Below are 17,463 nucleotides of genomic sequence, written 5' to 3' on the forward strand. Positions count from 1 at the left end.
ACACACCTGTGAAACAGCCTCAGGCGGTCCTGATACGTGCCTAAGGTGGTCAGGACACATCTTGGCTTTATACATTTCAAGAAGATGTGAGACATCAATCAATATATGTAAGATGTACATTGTACATTGGTTCAGTCCAGAAAGGCAGGACAACTAGAAGTGGGAGGGGGCTTCCAGGTCATAGATAGGTCAGTGACAAATGGTTGCATTCTTTTGAGTTACTGGTTAGCCTTTCACTGAATACGCAATTTACAGGAATAGTGACTTATGCCTTAGTCTGGCTTTAGTGAAACAGTAAGTCAGAGGAAGCAATCAGCTATGCATTTGTCTCATGTGAGCAGAGAGAGGACTTTGAGTTCCGTCCTTCCTTTGTCCGTAAGAAATTTCCTTGTGGGCAAATTGTGAGGGAGTTATGTCGTCCTTGTTGTTTGTTTGTTTAAATCTTTGTAGCTATTTTATTTGGGAATAGAATGGGAGGCAGGTTTGCCCTATGCAGTTCCCAGCTTGACTTTTCTCTTTGGCTTAGTGATTTTGGGATCTCAAGACGTATTTTCCTTTCACGGAAGTGTATAAATATTATCTGGATAAACAAAATTTCAGGCCCAGTTAAAGTGCAAATGACACAGACCTGAGCCTTTTCTCTTTTGACTTGGTTTTCAGAATTTGAAAAGCTGATTCATAGGGTAATTTATAAGAGTATAAGTAATTAACAGGATGGCGTCTATGAGTACTATAAAATGCTAGGGGAAAAAAAAAAAAAAAAAAAAAAAAGCCCAACCTCTGCTCTCTTTCTTACAAAGAACATCAGCTTTTCTGACTTCCAGCATCTTCTTTTAAATGAAGAAATGACGCATTCTCTATGTTGGAGGTATGACTGTTTACCATTTATTTCATTTCTCCCTAAAATGCTTTTACTCCCTTTTGTATAATCACTGTGGGTTTTTAAAGGTCTTTTCTAAATGGAATTGGCATACTTTTTCTCCTCACTTTAACAAAAGCTGTATCTTGGGCTTTCTTTTGCTTTTTTTTTTTTTTCAATAGAACCAGTTAAACATTAACAGAAAAGGTAAAGTAATTGATTTATAGGGTATATACCTTTGAGTGAATTACTCCCAAATTCCACACAATTATAAACCAGAAGCACTTAAATAAATTTAATACAATAAGACAAAGTGAATCAATCAAAAAGAATATTCAAACAATGAGACTAGATTAACTGTTTAAAGTTAGAATGAGTAGACCCCCTCCTAAATGGCTTTTGAATATGGCATTAAACAAGATCAAATGCTGGGTCCAGGAAAGCATTCCAAGACAGTAGTGAGCAATTTTCAATGAATCATATATTCGAGATTTTTTTTGCATTTGTAGGGAGGCATCCTTTAAATAAACAAACACAAAATTTTCCAAAGGATGCACAAATAACTCTGGAGAAAACAAAATCTGATCGGGTGTGGCATTAAAGCATTCAATAAATGATGACTAATGGATGAATGAACTAAGAATGGAAATGAAGATAGCAGGACACACACAAGTGCCAATTGTTCTTCCCCTGAATTTTCACTGTCTCCTCAGAGGGCTCACTTTCATCTCACTGCCATCTACAAATGTGCAGAGTTTGATTGTACACATTCAGGTCCCTCTGCAGGGCTTCAGAGAAGAAAGAAAGAGGTAGCATGGAGGACCATCCAACTAAGAATTCTTCACTGGAATTGAAAGACCAGCTTTGTTCTTCACAGCCGTAGTGTTACTGGAAAGGGATCCCCATCCAGACCCCAAGAGAGGGTTATTGGATCTTACGCAACAAAGAACTCAGGGCGAGTCCACCGTGCAAAACAAAAGCAAGTTTATTAAGAAAGTAAAGGAATAAAAGAATGGCTACTCCATAGACAGAACAGCCCTGAGCATTGCTGGTTGCCCACGTTTATGGTTATTTCTTGATTATATGCTAAACGAGAGGTGATTATTCATGCCTCCTCTTTTTAGACAGTATAGGGTAACTTCCTGATGTAGCCATGGCATTTGTGAACTGTCATGGCATTTGTGAGCGTGTAGCAGTGAGCACGACCAGAGGCCACTCTTGGCACCATCTTGGTGTTGGTGGGATTTAGCCGGTTTCCTTACTGGAACCTGTTTTATCAGCAAGATCTTTATGACCTGTATCTTGTGCAGACCTCCTATCTCATCCTGTGACTTAGAATGCCTAACCTCCTGCGAATGCAGCCCAGTAGGTCTCAGCTTCATTTTACTCAGCCCCTACTCAAGATGGAGTTGCTCTGGTTTACACACCTCTGACAATACCACCCACCACAGCTAAGCCACTCACTTCTCTGGGTCTTAGTTTTCTCACTTGTGAGATGAAAATGTTAATACTAACCTCATAGAATTGTGTACGTAAAGCATTTTACAAAACCAGAGTTGAAAATATTACCTCTCATCAAGTCATTTTAGCCATTCAACCAGCAGAAAGCCTGTGGGCAACTCATCTCACAGGATTAGGAAAAAGGAAGTATGTTAATGCACAAATACAAAAAATCCTCCTTGGCAATCAGTGAAGATGGTAGGAATGTAACAAACAGTGGATAAAGTCAATGAGATAAATTAGAGTTAATTAGCTTTGCCTATTGCAATAAGCACATAAGGGTTTTACATTTTCAAAAACTGAATAAATAGATCAGTATGAATTTTCTTAAGCTCCCCTCCCCAAATAACCAAAGGGGCCTAGTTTTGGTCATTTTATTATAAAGGACCTCAGCCCAACCTTTGTTGGATATTTACATTGAAACTAAAAGAAATTTCTTACTACTCTGGAAGTTCTAGTTCATGTTATTTTCAGCCATTGGATTTTGCTTTAGGCCTAATTTTTGGTTCTTCAACAACTGCCAAAATAATAATGCCATCACTTAAAAGTGTCTCCTGCAGCAAGAGTGTCCAGGTTTAGCAAGTAAAAAGTACAAGATCCCCAGTGACATTCGAATTTCAGATCAACAATGAATGATTTGTTTTAGACTAAGTATATCCCAAATACTTTCATGCTACATACTTATACTAAAAATCATTCATCGTTGATCTACAATTCGAATGTAACTGGGTGACCTGGAAACCCTACCTTAGTCTAGGCCTGGCCTAGAGGCTGCTTCTACATCTTCAGGAAGATACTCTGGGTTTTGTTTCCTCCAGAGGCCTAATTGAGCTAAGAAGTGAAAGAAAAAGGGAGAGGCCCCTGATATTCTTGAAATGGGGACAGAACTTGGCTGTCTCAAGTCAAAGAATAGGAGCTGGTCAAGTGGGATCCTGAATCCCTCTGCAAGATACCACCAGAACAGGACTGTTTCTTCATCTGAAGGAATACCCTGATTTAGTCCCATCACAGATCTAGCTAGAAGAAGCCATCTGTCTGTGTGTTCATGTTTCATACACTTGGAAATGTAATGATGAACAGCAAATAGTCCAACACAACCTACTCTTCGTTGCGACCATTGTATGACCACCTGAAAAGGACATGCTCCTTTCAGGTATGTGACTTGATAATTGGCTTATTTTATTTCTTTCTTTCTTTGTTTTCCTTCTTTTGAGACGAAGTTTCACTCTTGCTGCCCAGGCTGGAGTGCAATGGCACGATCTCAGCTCATTTCAACCTCCGTCTCCCTGATTCAAGGATTCTCCTGCCTCAGCCTCCCGAGTAGCTGGGATTACAGGCATGCGCCACCACACCCGGCTAATTTTTGTATTTTTAGTAGAGATGGGGTTTCTCCATGTCAGTCAGGCTGGTCTCGAACTCCTGACCTCAGATAATCCACCCGCCTCAGCCTCCCAAAGTGCTGAGATTACAGGCGTGAGCCACCACACCCGGCCTGGCTTATTTTATTTCAAAGCTCTTTGCAATCAAATAAAACTGATGTGTGAATTGGCTAAGCATGCTCTGTTTTTCTTTTATGTTGTTTCTGCTTTTCCTGTCTACATGAGTCTTTGATTTGAATTCTCCATTATTTTGAGGATAAGAAGTAATAAGCACCATGCTGCTCATGAGAGTGTTTTCTGTTCATTTTTCAGGTAAGTCCTTCCTAAACGCTTGTCAAAGTAATAGTTGTTACTTTTGTCACGATTTGTACCTGAGCCATTTCACTTTGGCATCCATATAATTTGAGCATTAGGTTGTAAATTGAGGCTATAATATTATTAAAAATGCCATTTCAAAGATGAGTTATTAAATGTTATATGGAAAAACATTTTGAGTGAATCATCAGCTTATTCCATTTGCCAAATACCAATTGAGGGTCATAAACACGATTATGCAAAGGGAAGAATTTCAAGAACGCCTCTCAGTGATGTTGATTTTCTGACAGATAACACAGTCACTGTGTGAGCATAGTGAGTTTAAGAAAATTACAAATATTACTTGGTTATTAAACAGAGATAATTTTATTTTCTATAAAATTTGAGTAGGGCAAAGTGATGTCATTTTATTGCCAAAGAAGCTATGGAAAAACTTCTCATAAACAATATGCTAAAGTAATGGAATGGTTATAAGATTCCATTTCAAAGCTACCTCAAGTTCTATTTAAATGTTTTAAATAAAAATTAATAAACTTTATTTTTCTTATATTGAGATGGAGTCTCACTCTGTCACCTAGACAGGAGTGCAGTGGTGTGATCTCCGCTCACTGCAACCTCTACCTCCCAGGTTCAAGCTATTCTCCTGCCTCAGCCTCCCAAGTAGCTGAGATTACAGGTGCACACCAGCATGCCTGGCCAATTTTTGTATTTTTAGTACAGATGGGGTTTTACCATGTTGGCCAGGTTGGTCTTGAACTCCTTACCTCAAGTGATCCGCCCGCCTCAGCCTCCCAAAATGCTGGGATTACAGATGTGAGCCACCACGCCTGACCAATAAATGTTTAGTGTTATAAATATATTAAATAAAAATAGGGCAGGAGTGGGGTGGCCTTACCACTCCACTCTCTAATCAAGAAATATTTAAAAATGTAGGGCCAGGTACAGAGGCTCATGCCTGTAATCCCAACACTTTGGGAGGCTGAGGCAGAAGCATCACCTGGCCCAGGAGTTCAAGACCAGCCTGGGCAACATAGTTAGACCCCATCTCTACAAAAAAATATAAAAATTAGCCAGGCATGGTGGCATGCTCCTGTAGTCCCAGATACTCAGGAGGCTGAGGCAGGAGGATGGCTGGAGGCTGAGAGGTTGAAGTTGCAGTGAACCATGATCTTACCACTGCACTCCAGCCTGGGCAACAGAGTAAGACATTGTTTACAAAAATAAATTATAAAAAACATTGTTTAATAGTATCTAAAGGATACTTATATATATTCATTCTAATTTCCCCAGCAACCTTGCAAGGTAACTATTATTGTTTCACTTTACAGAGGAAATCGAGGCTCAGAGATTGTGAATAAATTGCCCAAAGGCATGGTGCTAAGTAAGGGGCAGAGCTAAGATTTGAACCCTGGTCTGGCTGACACCAAATCCATGTACTTTCCCTGTTGTTAGCAGAAGGTGCACTGGACAAGATTTAATAATATAAAATCTATAAACTTCTACCTTTCGACAGAGGATTAGAGGCTATATAACATAATGTAAAAACAACACAATTAAAAAGGAAGACAATAAAAGATAGTTTAAGAGAGTTGATGTTACATTGGAGTGAGAAATTACATTAGTTGAATCATAAACTTAGCTGAGTGTCCTAGCAGCCAAGTGAAAAAGGAACAGCAAATTGGATTACATATTTATTTTTTTATCTTAAAAAAGCCAATGAGTATGCTCATTTGCATATACAACTTTTTGCCTTCCATGGTTTGATAGAGGAATTTGTGACCTAGGTTCTTGATTAACAGGTGCTAGGCAATCAAATCTAAGTATTGCCATACTTAAAATGTGGGCCCTTGTTTGCTGACCCCCATTCTAAGAGAATAAAAGGTAGAGCTGTGAGATTATATCCCTTCATCCTTCTGTCTCAAATACTAGTTGTCCAATGAGCCTTGTTTCACAACTCATTCGAGGAGGAATTATACAACCTGTATGCATATTCTCTATTACTGCTTCGTGCAAGTCTCACTCTTTGACCAGGCAGCAAAAAGCAGAGTTTATGCTGTAAAAATGCAGGATGGCCAAGCTGTGTTCTCCCAAGAAGGCTTTCAGCTATAGGAGCTATGGGAAGTGGAAATCTAGCTGATGTTCTGATGCACCCACCCAGAGGAAAGACTGACTTTTTCTAATTCTTCTGCCCCAAAGAGGCACCTTTTTCTAATTTTTCCACTGGGAGGGGTGTCTTTTTCCAATTCCTAAAAGGGCGTGGTCTGTGCTAGAAGAGACCCTATGAAAATCTAAGAACCTGACTCATATTCTTCTCATGTTTGTGGGCTGTAGCCCAAAAAGCAATCTTTGCATGGTTCTTCAATAAGAATTAATTTGAAACCATGGGGTTTGGCTCCATCTTCCAGGAAGAATATGCTTTAGGCCTGAAAATTATTAAGAGTAGCTGTTAACAATTGACTGTGGCAAGCAGAACATCTTAGGATTGTGCTTACCCCCTCTGATTGTGTCATAGGCATTTAAAAATCCTAGCCTTCTGGAATGTCTAGGGAAATGGTATAATTTTGATAATAGGCTATTACTCTAAAGGGGATGAAATGCTGACTGTGGATGACAAATGGTGGGGAGAGTCTGGGGTCGTCCATACTTGTTTTCTGATAAGATTTACCATTCAACTATAATCAATTGCACAATCATTGTGCTTAAAACGTGCTCATTCTTCATATGACATCAATGAAATCTGTGTTGCAATTTGTTAAGAATGCTGGCATAGACTTGTTTTGTTTACTTAATGGGGTTAGTTTTATTATGAAAAATTCTCATAGAAATTAGAATAATTCTGAAGTGCATAAAGGAAAAACGGAAGGCCCCAGTGTTTTTTTGGCCTTTGTGCATGTTCGGAAAAAAGTGTCCAAGTCACAATTACTTAAAAAATATTTCTATATTTTCTTCCATTTGTTTTTTGTTTTCATTTGTATTTAAATCTGTAATATGATTGGAGTATGGTTTTTAGTTATGTTGTAAGGTAGGAATTGGACTTTTCCATCGAAATGGGTAACCAGTTTCAATCATCTGTCGATTGCTCCATCATATTTCGGTGGGCAGCAGAAGAGCTTGATGGGTACCTCATATTGTGGCATACAGATTATTATAAAGATACTAATCTCAGGGTGGAGATTTAATTAAATCAATCATTTTTACCACTTCATTGAGGACATTCATCAATGAAACTGGTATTTTTCAAACTGTAAGTACACGATGATAGTAAATGCAATGACTACTCCTATAGTTTGGTACCCTCACCATGATTTGTATCAAAATTTCAGCAGTTAAGAGCGCAGTTACCTTTGTATCACTGGTGGGAATGTCAACACAGTGAAAAAAAGAGAAAAAGACAAATAATGTTTTAGTATTATTTTGAAAATGATTTCGACATTGCAGCCCTTCCCAAAAGGGCCTCAGGGACCACAACAATTAACTGTAAGTTCCATGAGAATAAAATTGTATCCATCTTGCTCATCATTGCATCCCCAGTGGCTAGCACACAGTAGGACCTCAATAAACAGTAATTGGAAGAGTATTTGTTAACACCTATTTCAGTTAGTTTTTGTTGCAATAATGCTGTGTAACCAGTAATGACAAAATCTCGGTGGCTTTGTAACAGCATTTTCTATACACAGCTGCAAGTTGCCTGGGGTTCTACTGACCTAGGCTGGGCCCATCTGGGCAACTCTGCTTTTCACTGCAGATCTGTGTGTCAGCTGAGGCGGCTCCACTCCCAATGGGTCTCATTCTCCTTGGTGCAGTGAGGTGGCAGGCCCCAGTGCAGAGCATTTCTGTAGCAGAGATATAAGAGAAATTAGAAACATACGAGATGTCTTAAACCTTGAAAGAGGCGCACTATTACTTCTACCCATATATTTTTGCCAAGACAAGTCACATGGCCAAGCCCAAAGACAAGGGGCATGCAGGTACACTTTGCTCATAGTGAAGCCATTGCAAAGATATGGATGCAGGGCATGAGGGATTAATTGAGGCCAAACTATCCACGAGGGAACCAACTTGTCCAAGTTTGTCTGCAGTTCCCCCTGGTTTTAGAACTGAAGTCTCACATCCCAGGAACCCCCTCTGTCTCTGGCACACTGAGACAGTTGGTCCCCTAATTACTCTTTGGTATGCTTTAAGCTGTAAAAGGCTGAGAATTGTGTGGTGTAAGAACTAGTCCCATTTTAAAAATTTTCTCCTTTCTTGAGTGCTGTAACTTTAAATGCAAATATTCAATGGAAACGTTTTGGTTCTCATAAGGGAATGGGTAGCAAAAATAAATCTTCCACAATTGTTTTTAACTTCCACCATAGAAGACATAATCTGTGTGTAGAGAATCATCAGGTAGCACATTAATATTTTACTCTAACAGATTTTTAAACCATATAGTAAGAAAATTCAATTTTAAATATATATATACTCTATCATTTACATGTGATAAACTATGGTAGCAATCTCTTATAGTTTGCAAATATCTTTTAGCATTTACTTCAATTCAGTTGATTTTTATATCTTTAATCATAAAACTATAAAAACAAGATGATATTGTTACTGCCACCATGTAATTATGTAACAACTCATTGGGCAAGAAAGAGCACATTTAAAGGAATGATGTAAGCACTGAATATTTGGGGGGTATTAACAACCTTGGGTATCGAAGCTGAGAGCCTGAAACAAATTTATGGGGTTACATTGCATCTTTAGCAGTTCAAACGCAAGAGGGAAATAATAAATCAGCTGAAACGTTGTAAGAAAATTGAATATTGTGTAGAGAGATTAGCAGAACTACACAGGAATTGAGAGACGTATATGCCTGTTGCTAGGAATGGTAATGAGAATATCGGAAATGAATAGTTCTATGTCGTCCTTGAAATATCATTACCTGTTTTTCAAAAAAGCACTTTCCCATTTGTATGTTTCCTTAATGTAATGTATTTGTTTGCATCCTTGTTCAGAGAGAGGGTTTGAAATATGTCAGAAATGTTCTTTAATTCCAGTTGAAAATAGCAATGTTTCATGAGTTCAAAAGAGACTTTAAAAAAATCACTGGTGCTTAAAAATATGCCCTTTTAAAAAAATGTAATATTGGAAACCAATGAATCCACTCTTGCTCTCAAATGAAGATGAATATTTATTAAAAGATTGACTGCTACTACAAAAGGCATTGATGGAAATGTATCAAAAATGAAATAACAATTAAATATACATTATATTTCGAGAGTATTTTTGTTCAGTATCATTCTTAGCCCAAGTGATTAAATATTTATTGCTGAAGAAAAAAGCCTTACAACTTCAGTGCAACCAAGATCTCTGTACGATGAAGTCAGCTGCCAACGCCCCATCTATTTTGAACAACTTGAATAGCAAAATCTGAAGTTAGCAAAAGCTTGTAGATGGTTATACCATTTTATCATCACCATAGCCCTAGAAAAGATATAACCATCTTCATTTTAAAGATGAAGAAAAAGGCTCAGTGTGGTTTGGTAATGTGTCCAAGATAACACAGCTTCTGTCAGTGTTGGTATCAACACCATGGACTTCCAGATTCAAATCCAGTGTTCTTGTATCTGTATCTCAGTGGGTTATGGATTGGGCCAAAACTACAGCCACCCTCTCAGTGGCTTTCTCTGAGGTCCCTCTGTTGTGTACAGCTCTCACTTTTGTGTAATGTTATTTTGATGAGAAACTCTTTCCCATTCCAAGTAGTTCTGGTGGGGTTGTCAACCACAGTACCTAACGACCCCCCCACACACACTCATATTCCTGTTCTCCCATGTGCTGGACTGTACCATCACTGGGTTGGACCACTTATCATCCCCGTGGTTATTTCAGTTCCAGTTGACATCGTTTCTAAGAATTTTCCAAACTGGAATAAAAGTGTGTCTTACCAGGACTCAGTCTCTCTCTCTCTCTCTCTCTCTCTCTCTCTCTCTCTCTCTCTCGTGCTCTCACTCTTGCGCTCTCACTCTCGCTCTCTCAATAAATTGTAAGCAATTAGTTCTTGTAATGTCAGAGGTCCTTTCCCACTCCCCATCCCCAACCCCTAACACTCCCACTTAGAAAGGTTGTCTACATAGAATCAGTCCAACACACAAAGAGAAGTGGAGATGAGAGATGCATGGAGAGAGAGAATCCAGAGGATTCTGTGAAAGCCTGGATTCAGTCACAGCTACACTTTCAGTTGACATGAGCCAGTACATTTTCTTTTTGATTAAGCTAAGTTGATTTGAGTTTCTATCATTTTCAATCAAAAGGATCTGGGGCCAGACACAGTGGCTCACGCCTGTAATCCCAGCACTTTGGGAGGCCTAGGTGGGCTGATCTCTTGACGTCAGGAGTTTGAGACCAGTCTGGCCAACATGGTGAAACCCCATCTCTACTAAAAATACACAAATTAGTCCAGCGTGTTGGCAGGTGCCTGTAATCCTAGCTACTCGGGAGGCTGAGACAGGAGAATTGGTTAAACCTGGGACACAGAGGTTGCAATGAGCTGAGATTGCACCACTGCACTCCAGCCAGGGCCACAGAGTGAGACTCTGTCTCAATAAAACAAAGTAAAAAGTAAGTTATAGCCATTCCTATAATGAAATACTCCAGAGAAGTTAAAGTGAATGAAATGAATCTAATGTATCAATACAGATCCACCTCAGAAACATGATAAGGTATATAAAATCAAACTGTAGGAAGATATGTGGAATTTGGTATCATTTACCCAGATGTTAAAAATTCCCAAAATCTATATATTATTCCCTGTAATTTTGTTTATGTTTAATTTTTTCATAATAAAATTCAAAAAATACATCATATATTGCTTCATCTTACACAAATATGTAATAAAACACAAAAACATAAATTAGAAGAATATCTGCTTCAATGTACCTCTGAAGAAGAAGGGAGAAGAGTATAAAAGAAGCTTCCACTGAGTCAATGCTTTGTTTCTTTGGGAAAAAACTTCACCTGAAGCAAATATGACAAAATTTTGCTTTGAGATGGGGTTTCATGATATCGCCCAGGCTGGAGTGCAGTGCCTATTCACAGATGCTGTCGTGCTGCTGGTCAGCCTGAGAGTTTTGACCTGCTTTCTTTCTGAGCTGGGCCAGTTTACCCGCCTTAGGTAACCTGGTGTTGCCTGCTTTCAAGAGGTCACCATACTGATGTCAAACTTAGGGTGGACACCCAATTGCCATAACACACTACAGCCCAGAACTCCTGGGCTCAAGCAATCCTCCTGCTTCAGCCTCTCGAGTAGCTAGGACTACAGGCAAAATGTTCAGAGTTAATTAGGTCTAGGAGGGAGGTAGACACTTTCTTGTATGTTAGAATTTTTTTAAAAAAGAATATGAGAAAAAAAGTCAAACATTAAACACAAAAAGATACAAATCAACAATCAATTGCTCAATTAATTAATGAGGGACTGTTTGCCCCAACATCCCTTGGCTGCTGCTAGAGAGGAGATAGCATTCTGTCTGCAAGCACTAGGGGAAGAAAGGCAAAGATAGGAAAGTCCTCCTATCTTTTTTCTGATACACTGCAAGGTAGAGTTGTGTTGTAGCAATGTAATTCAACGGAAGAAGGTATGTGAATGTCTACACTGCAGATTTTATGAATGCCAAAAGAGCTTACTTTTTTTTTCCTTTACCATCGCACCTAAAATATCTCATTCAATGGAACCAGGATTCCATGCTAGCCACTTCCTGGAAAACTGATGATCCGCTTACCTGAGTGGTCCAAGTATCTGAAAGCAGCAGATTAGTGGGCTTTTATAAAGTTCTTTCTGAGCAGGAGACAATTTTTATGTTAAGGAAGGTAATTTAGGATTTATAGGTACCAATCTGTATGGTCAACATACATTCCTTTCTGTGAGCAACTGATTCACTTATTTTACCATTTCTTTTTTTAATTGTTATACTTTAAGTACTGGGACACATGTACAGAACATGCAGGTTTGTTACATAGGTATACATGTGCCATGGTGGTTTGCTGCACCCATCAACCGGTCATCTAGGTTTTAAGTCCCTATTTTATGATAATTTCTGTATAACCTACTGGTCTGGACCTGAGACAGCTGGAGCTAACGTTCTGTTCTCTGACAACACACATGTTGTGGGAGGCTGAGAACAAGTACTGGGCACAGTCAGGATGGAAGAGAGGATGGTCTGCCTACTGCTAAAAGGTCTGAATATTGGGAGGACGTATTCTAGAGTTAAAGAAAGGCCAGCATAGTGGTTGCCTTTGGGGTTAATTGTGCCCTTCCTCCTCCATTAACTAGATAGAGAAAGGGGAACTACACTTAGGGTACTCATTTCTGTTGCACCCGCCCATCCATCCACCTATCTAAAAGGGCAAGGTAGGGAGAGGCCTACAGTAGAGAAAGAGAAAGACTCATGGCCTTGTGTCAGCCTGCAAAGATTGCTCAGAAGAATGGAGCTGAGTGATCTGGGGCAGTTTCTCTTTCCTTTTCTGCCCAGGGAAGAGACAGAGTAAAGGACTCCTACCACTCCTAGAAGTGAGCGGCAGCAGGAAATGTGCAATGGCATAGCCATGGCCATCGGGGTAAGTTGGCAGCAGAAAAGCACAGAGTTGCCTTTTGGGTTGACCATGACAACAGCCCAGCTGCGGGGACATTGTATTCCTTGGTGTTACATGACCTGAGGCCTGGCCTCAGAAACAGGCCAAGGAAGCAAAGAATGCAGCAATGGCAGAGAGCACGAGTGTGAGGGAGCGGGGCTGTCCATGTCAGCCAGAGCTCATGGAAGGGGAGACTCCAATTCCAGAGTGTGAAGGAAGAGATGGCCTGGTCCTCCATTGGCCCTTGTAGATTAGGCTCCTGCCGCTGGTTGTGGAGAAGCTACCACTTGCTGTTCATCACTGAGTTGATGATGACAGGATGGGAGCAGTGGATGTTGACTTGTAACCTACTTTGACGTTTCCCTCACTGCTTGAATTCGTGCTTCACATCTGTGTTGCTCTCTGTTGTGCCTTAGTCACATCTGTCATGTCTGAGAGAGCATGTAGGTACTGTCCCCCACGCAGCACCCAAAGTAGTCTTTTTAAAATGTTAAGTCAGAGCATGTCACCCCTGGCTCCAAACCTCCTATGGCATCTCATTTCATCTGGAACAAAATGCAAAGTCTTCACAATGACCTTCAAGGCTCTGTGCACTATAGGACCCCACCACCACCCACAATGTCCCGCGACCCCAGCTTCCTCTACTGTCCCCTGCATCTCTGCTGGGCCACCCAGGGACACTCCTGCATGAAGTGTTCTTCCCCTGATATCTGGGCTTCCATGCTTTCTCCAAGTCGCAGCTCCACAGTTAACCTTCTCTTTACTGAACACGACGACTCTATATAAAATTGCAAACCCTCACCCCCAGCCCCCATGCCACACACGCCTATCCCCCTCCCAGCTTGACTTTCTTTTTTCCCCATCATCTATACTGCCACCTGACATTCAGCATGCTTCAGTCACTTGTTTAATATCTGTCTGTCCTCCCCCACCCTCCTAGATTGTAAGTCCTATAATGTAGGGACGTCTGTCTGTTCTGGTCATTCCTGATATGTCCAGGGAGTATAACCTGACATGCAGAAAATGCTCAATACAGATTTATTGAGTCGATGGAGTAACAGAAAGAAAGATTTACAGCAAACTCACAAGATGGAACAAAATATTATTTTATCTCTTAAATCACCTCCTAATGGACATTGGGAGTGCTTCCTCTTCTTTGGGCTCCCTTTTCTTCCTACTCTCACCATCTGCCCACCCACTTGATTTTCTCTACCCCCTCCCTTCCTCCAGGGTTCCTACTATATCTTGGGTGAAGGGATTAGGTCTTCCAAGCCTCACCCAATTCTTCAGAGCAAAGCCTCCCCAAAACAAACAGATCTTTATCTCACCAGCACTGACCACCTCTTGAGGTTTAACATCAATATGTGACTGTGCTGTTAACCTCCTGTTTCCACACTCCATTGCATCAAAGACCACTTTCCAGAAAGAAATAATGGGGGAAAAGACAAATTTGAAGAAGGAAGGCAAGTTTATCTGGCCACATCTTTATAGCACACAGAGAGGCAGCTGTACTAGATAGCAAAGTGGTTAACTGTCTTGGATCTCATGAGCAAAGTGTCACTAGAATGGGGACTTTCTTTTCAGAGAGAGTCTCACTCTGTCACCCAGGCCAGAGTACAGTGGCCCAATCTTGGCTCACTGCAAGCTCTGCCTCCAAGGTTCTAGCAATTCTCCTGTTTCAGCCTCCTGAGTAGCTGAGACTACAGGTGTGCACCACCACACCCCACTGCTTTTTTTTTTTTTTTAAGTAGAGACGGGATTTCCCAGGCTGGCTAGGGTGGTCTCGAACTCTTGACCTCAAGTGATCTGCCCACCTAGGTCTCCCAAAGTGCTGGGATTACAGGCATGAGCCATCGCACCCAGCCTAGAATAGGTACCTTATAATGTGTTTAATAGTTTTAATAACATTGAGATCTAGTACACATGACATACCTACACATATTTATGTTTCTGAAACAGAAGATTCATGAAGCAACAATTATCGTATTTTGGAGTGTTGTACTCTGACATTTTCCATTCTATTCCATTTCACTTAAGAAATGTCAATCTTGATATTTCAGTTCATTTCATAACCCAGTGGGTCATAGCCCTCAGCATATCCTCTGACCTAAATGCCCTTGAACTAGAATATCATGTGCACTTTTGCAGCCTGTCAGGTAAATGTGAAATAATAAGTCATTGCACATTGACCCTTTCCTGCTTCGTGAACGCAAGTGTGGTTTGAAGATGCAATAAGATGTAAGTATGGATGTACTTTTTCAGAACTTTAATTTCTTGGAGAGAAATTGTACACCACATATTATTAGATAATATTAGTAGAATAAGTTAAAATGACTATGGTACCAGGTAAAATATTAAATATATTAAATATTTATATATCCCTTTAACATATGGGGAGTTTCCAAAGCTCACTCTTGCTTGTGACTGTGTTACTGGATGACTTTCACACTGAGTGAATTTACTGAGTGCACTCCCTCTCTCTCCCCCTTACACACACTCATCCTCTCATGCACACACACACACACTCACATGCACAGGCTTCATCTACTCTGGCTTTCAGAAGTCAGGCACTGCCTTGGAGTATTACCTGATGTGACTCTTTGTAACCTAATTACCAATCACTGAAAGAGTGAATTATCCACTGAAAAAGTGGTTTTAATTGCTGAAAAAATGTTCCAGAGCTGAAGAGCATACAGCAAGCATACAAATATTATTTGAGATTGTGAAAGCAGAGAAAAGCAGGTAGTTTTCCAAGGCTGCAGCTTGGCTGGAGTGGGGTTTTTATGAAGGGCCCTTCTGATCCTCAAACCATCACATCATTTTAATCTACTGGCTCCAACCATCCATATATCAATGTGTGAAGGAAGTAGGACAGACGTTGTGATTCTCACAATGCAAATGCAGAAACTGAACCTCAGAGGTGTTAAACTGGGTGAAATGTCCCTGTTTCCCATTTCCAATTGCAGGAAAGTATCTAGCCCTGGCACTGTATGCCTGATGACATTGATTACATCATTGTTCGTGGTGTGCCAAGGGACTGGAAAGAACATGGGGTCAATCAGGAGGGAAATGGTTGAACAAATGTTATATACTCATACTATGAAATACTATGCTGCTATTTAAAATGATGGCTTAGATCTAAACTCAGAAAAGCAAGTTAGAGAAAAATATGTATAATACAATTCAATTTTTTACTTAAAAAAGGAAAGATTGTATTTAGGTAAAATTACTTGTAGGGGTTCATGGAAGATTAGTGAAAGATAGATATATACTAAATCATTAGTATTACCTACTTGAAGAGAAATAGGCTATAGGGATGGTCAAAGGAGATGGAAGAGTGAATAATTAGCTTTTTTGTTGTATAATTTCATTTGTTTCAAAAAGTAATGTTACTGCAATTTTAAAAATCTGACAAAGACTATATAAAACAATAAAATAAGATTCTTCTAGTTCTATTTTAAGTGAAGTAACCTCCCAAGATTACCTGAATTGAAAGGGGCAGCATTAGTGCTTGTTTTTGACCCCAAAACCATGGCCTTCTCTTAGCGCTACAGCTGTCTCTTCTGTATAAAGTCTGTGTAAAACTTCGCACCCTTGAAATTAGCATTGAGGCCGGGCGCGGTGGCTCAAGCCTGTAATCCCAGCACTTTGGGAGGCCGAGACGGGCGGATCACGAGGTCAGGAGATCGAGACCATCCTGGCTAACCCGGTGAAACCCCGTCTCTACTAAAAAATACAAAAAAAAACTAGCCGGGCGAGGTGGCAGGCGCCTGTAGTCCCAGCTACTCGGGAGGCTGAGGCAGGAGAATGGCGTAAACCCAGGAGGCGGAGCTTGCAGTGAGCTGAGATCCGGCCACTGCACTCCAGCCTGGGCGACAGAGCGAGACTCCGTCTCAAAAAAAAAAAGAAAAAAAAAGAAACTAGCATTGGGTGAACACACACAGAAAAGAGCAGAATAATGTCACATAAGAAAACACAGCCCTGGGCTGGGCACGGTGGCTCACGCCTGTAATCCCAGCACTTTGGGAGGCCCAGACGGGTGGATCACAAGGTCAGGAGATCGAGACCATCCTGGCTAACATGGTGAAACCCCGTCTCTACTAAAAAAAAATACAAAAAACTAGCCGGGCGAGGTGGCGGGCACCTGTAGTCCCAGCTACTCGGGAGGCTGAGGCAGGAGAATGGCGTGAACCCAGGAGGCGGAGCTTGCAGTGAGCCGAGATCCGGCCACTGCCCTCCAGCCTGGGCAACAGAGCGAGACTCCATCTCAAAAAAAAAAAAAAAGAAAAGAAAAGAAAACACAACCCAAATTATTATTGTTGTTAGCACAGTGTTTAATGCAAATTTAAGCATGTGAATCAGGTATCACAATAGCTGTTGAAGAAATGTAATGCTGACAGTATTTGGCAATAAAATAATAATCACTGTGTATATCTCTGATGAAATGAGATTTAATACATTTGAGCTCCTAATTGTCTGCCACACTACATTAGAGATGGATGGATACTACTATTGTCTCCACTGCTCAGAAATATGAAATTCAAAGCAATATGCACAGTGTCATGAAATAAGCTAGCTTAATGAACCAGCAAATTAGACCTTTCTATCTCTTTATTTAACAACCAGTTCCATGAATTATCAGAATTCATTACAAAAGGGCAAAATTTAAAGAAATGCTGCTAAATTCATTTATGATCAGAACTAATGACTTTGAAAAGACTTCTCATATTTTTAGAGAAAGCCATTATTTATTATTGAATTTATATGGCTTTGGGTAATAAACATTCAATCTTTTCTCAC

The 17,463-nt window shown here is 40.2% G+C and overlaps 1 long non-coding RNA gene across 2 annotated transcripts in view; it reads right to left on the reverse strand.

Annotated features, from left to right (window-relative positions):
- LOC108542231 (uncharacterized) overlaps positions 1-17,463 on the reverse strand; it is a 43,570-nt gene that overhangs the window by 13,617 nt on the left and 12,490 nt on the right. For both annotated transcript variants that reach the window (XR_001889197.1, XR_001889196.1), the window contains exon 2: positions 7,758-7,886. This is a non-coding gene — a long non-coding RNA (uncharacterized LOC108542231). The remainder of the gene's footprint in view (positions 1-7,757; positions 7,887-17,463) is intronic.

This window comes from Rhinopithecus bieti, unplaced genomic scaffold (assembly GCF_001698545.2).
Source record: "Rhinopithecus bieti isolate Rb0 unplaced genomic scaffold, ASM169854v2 scaffold_21542, whole genome shotgun sequence".
NCBI classification, from domain to species: Eukaryota; Metazoa; Chordata; class Mammalia; order Primates; family Cercopithecidae; genus Rhinopithecus; species Rhinopithecus bieti.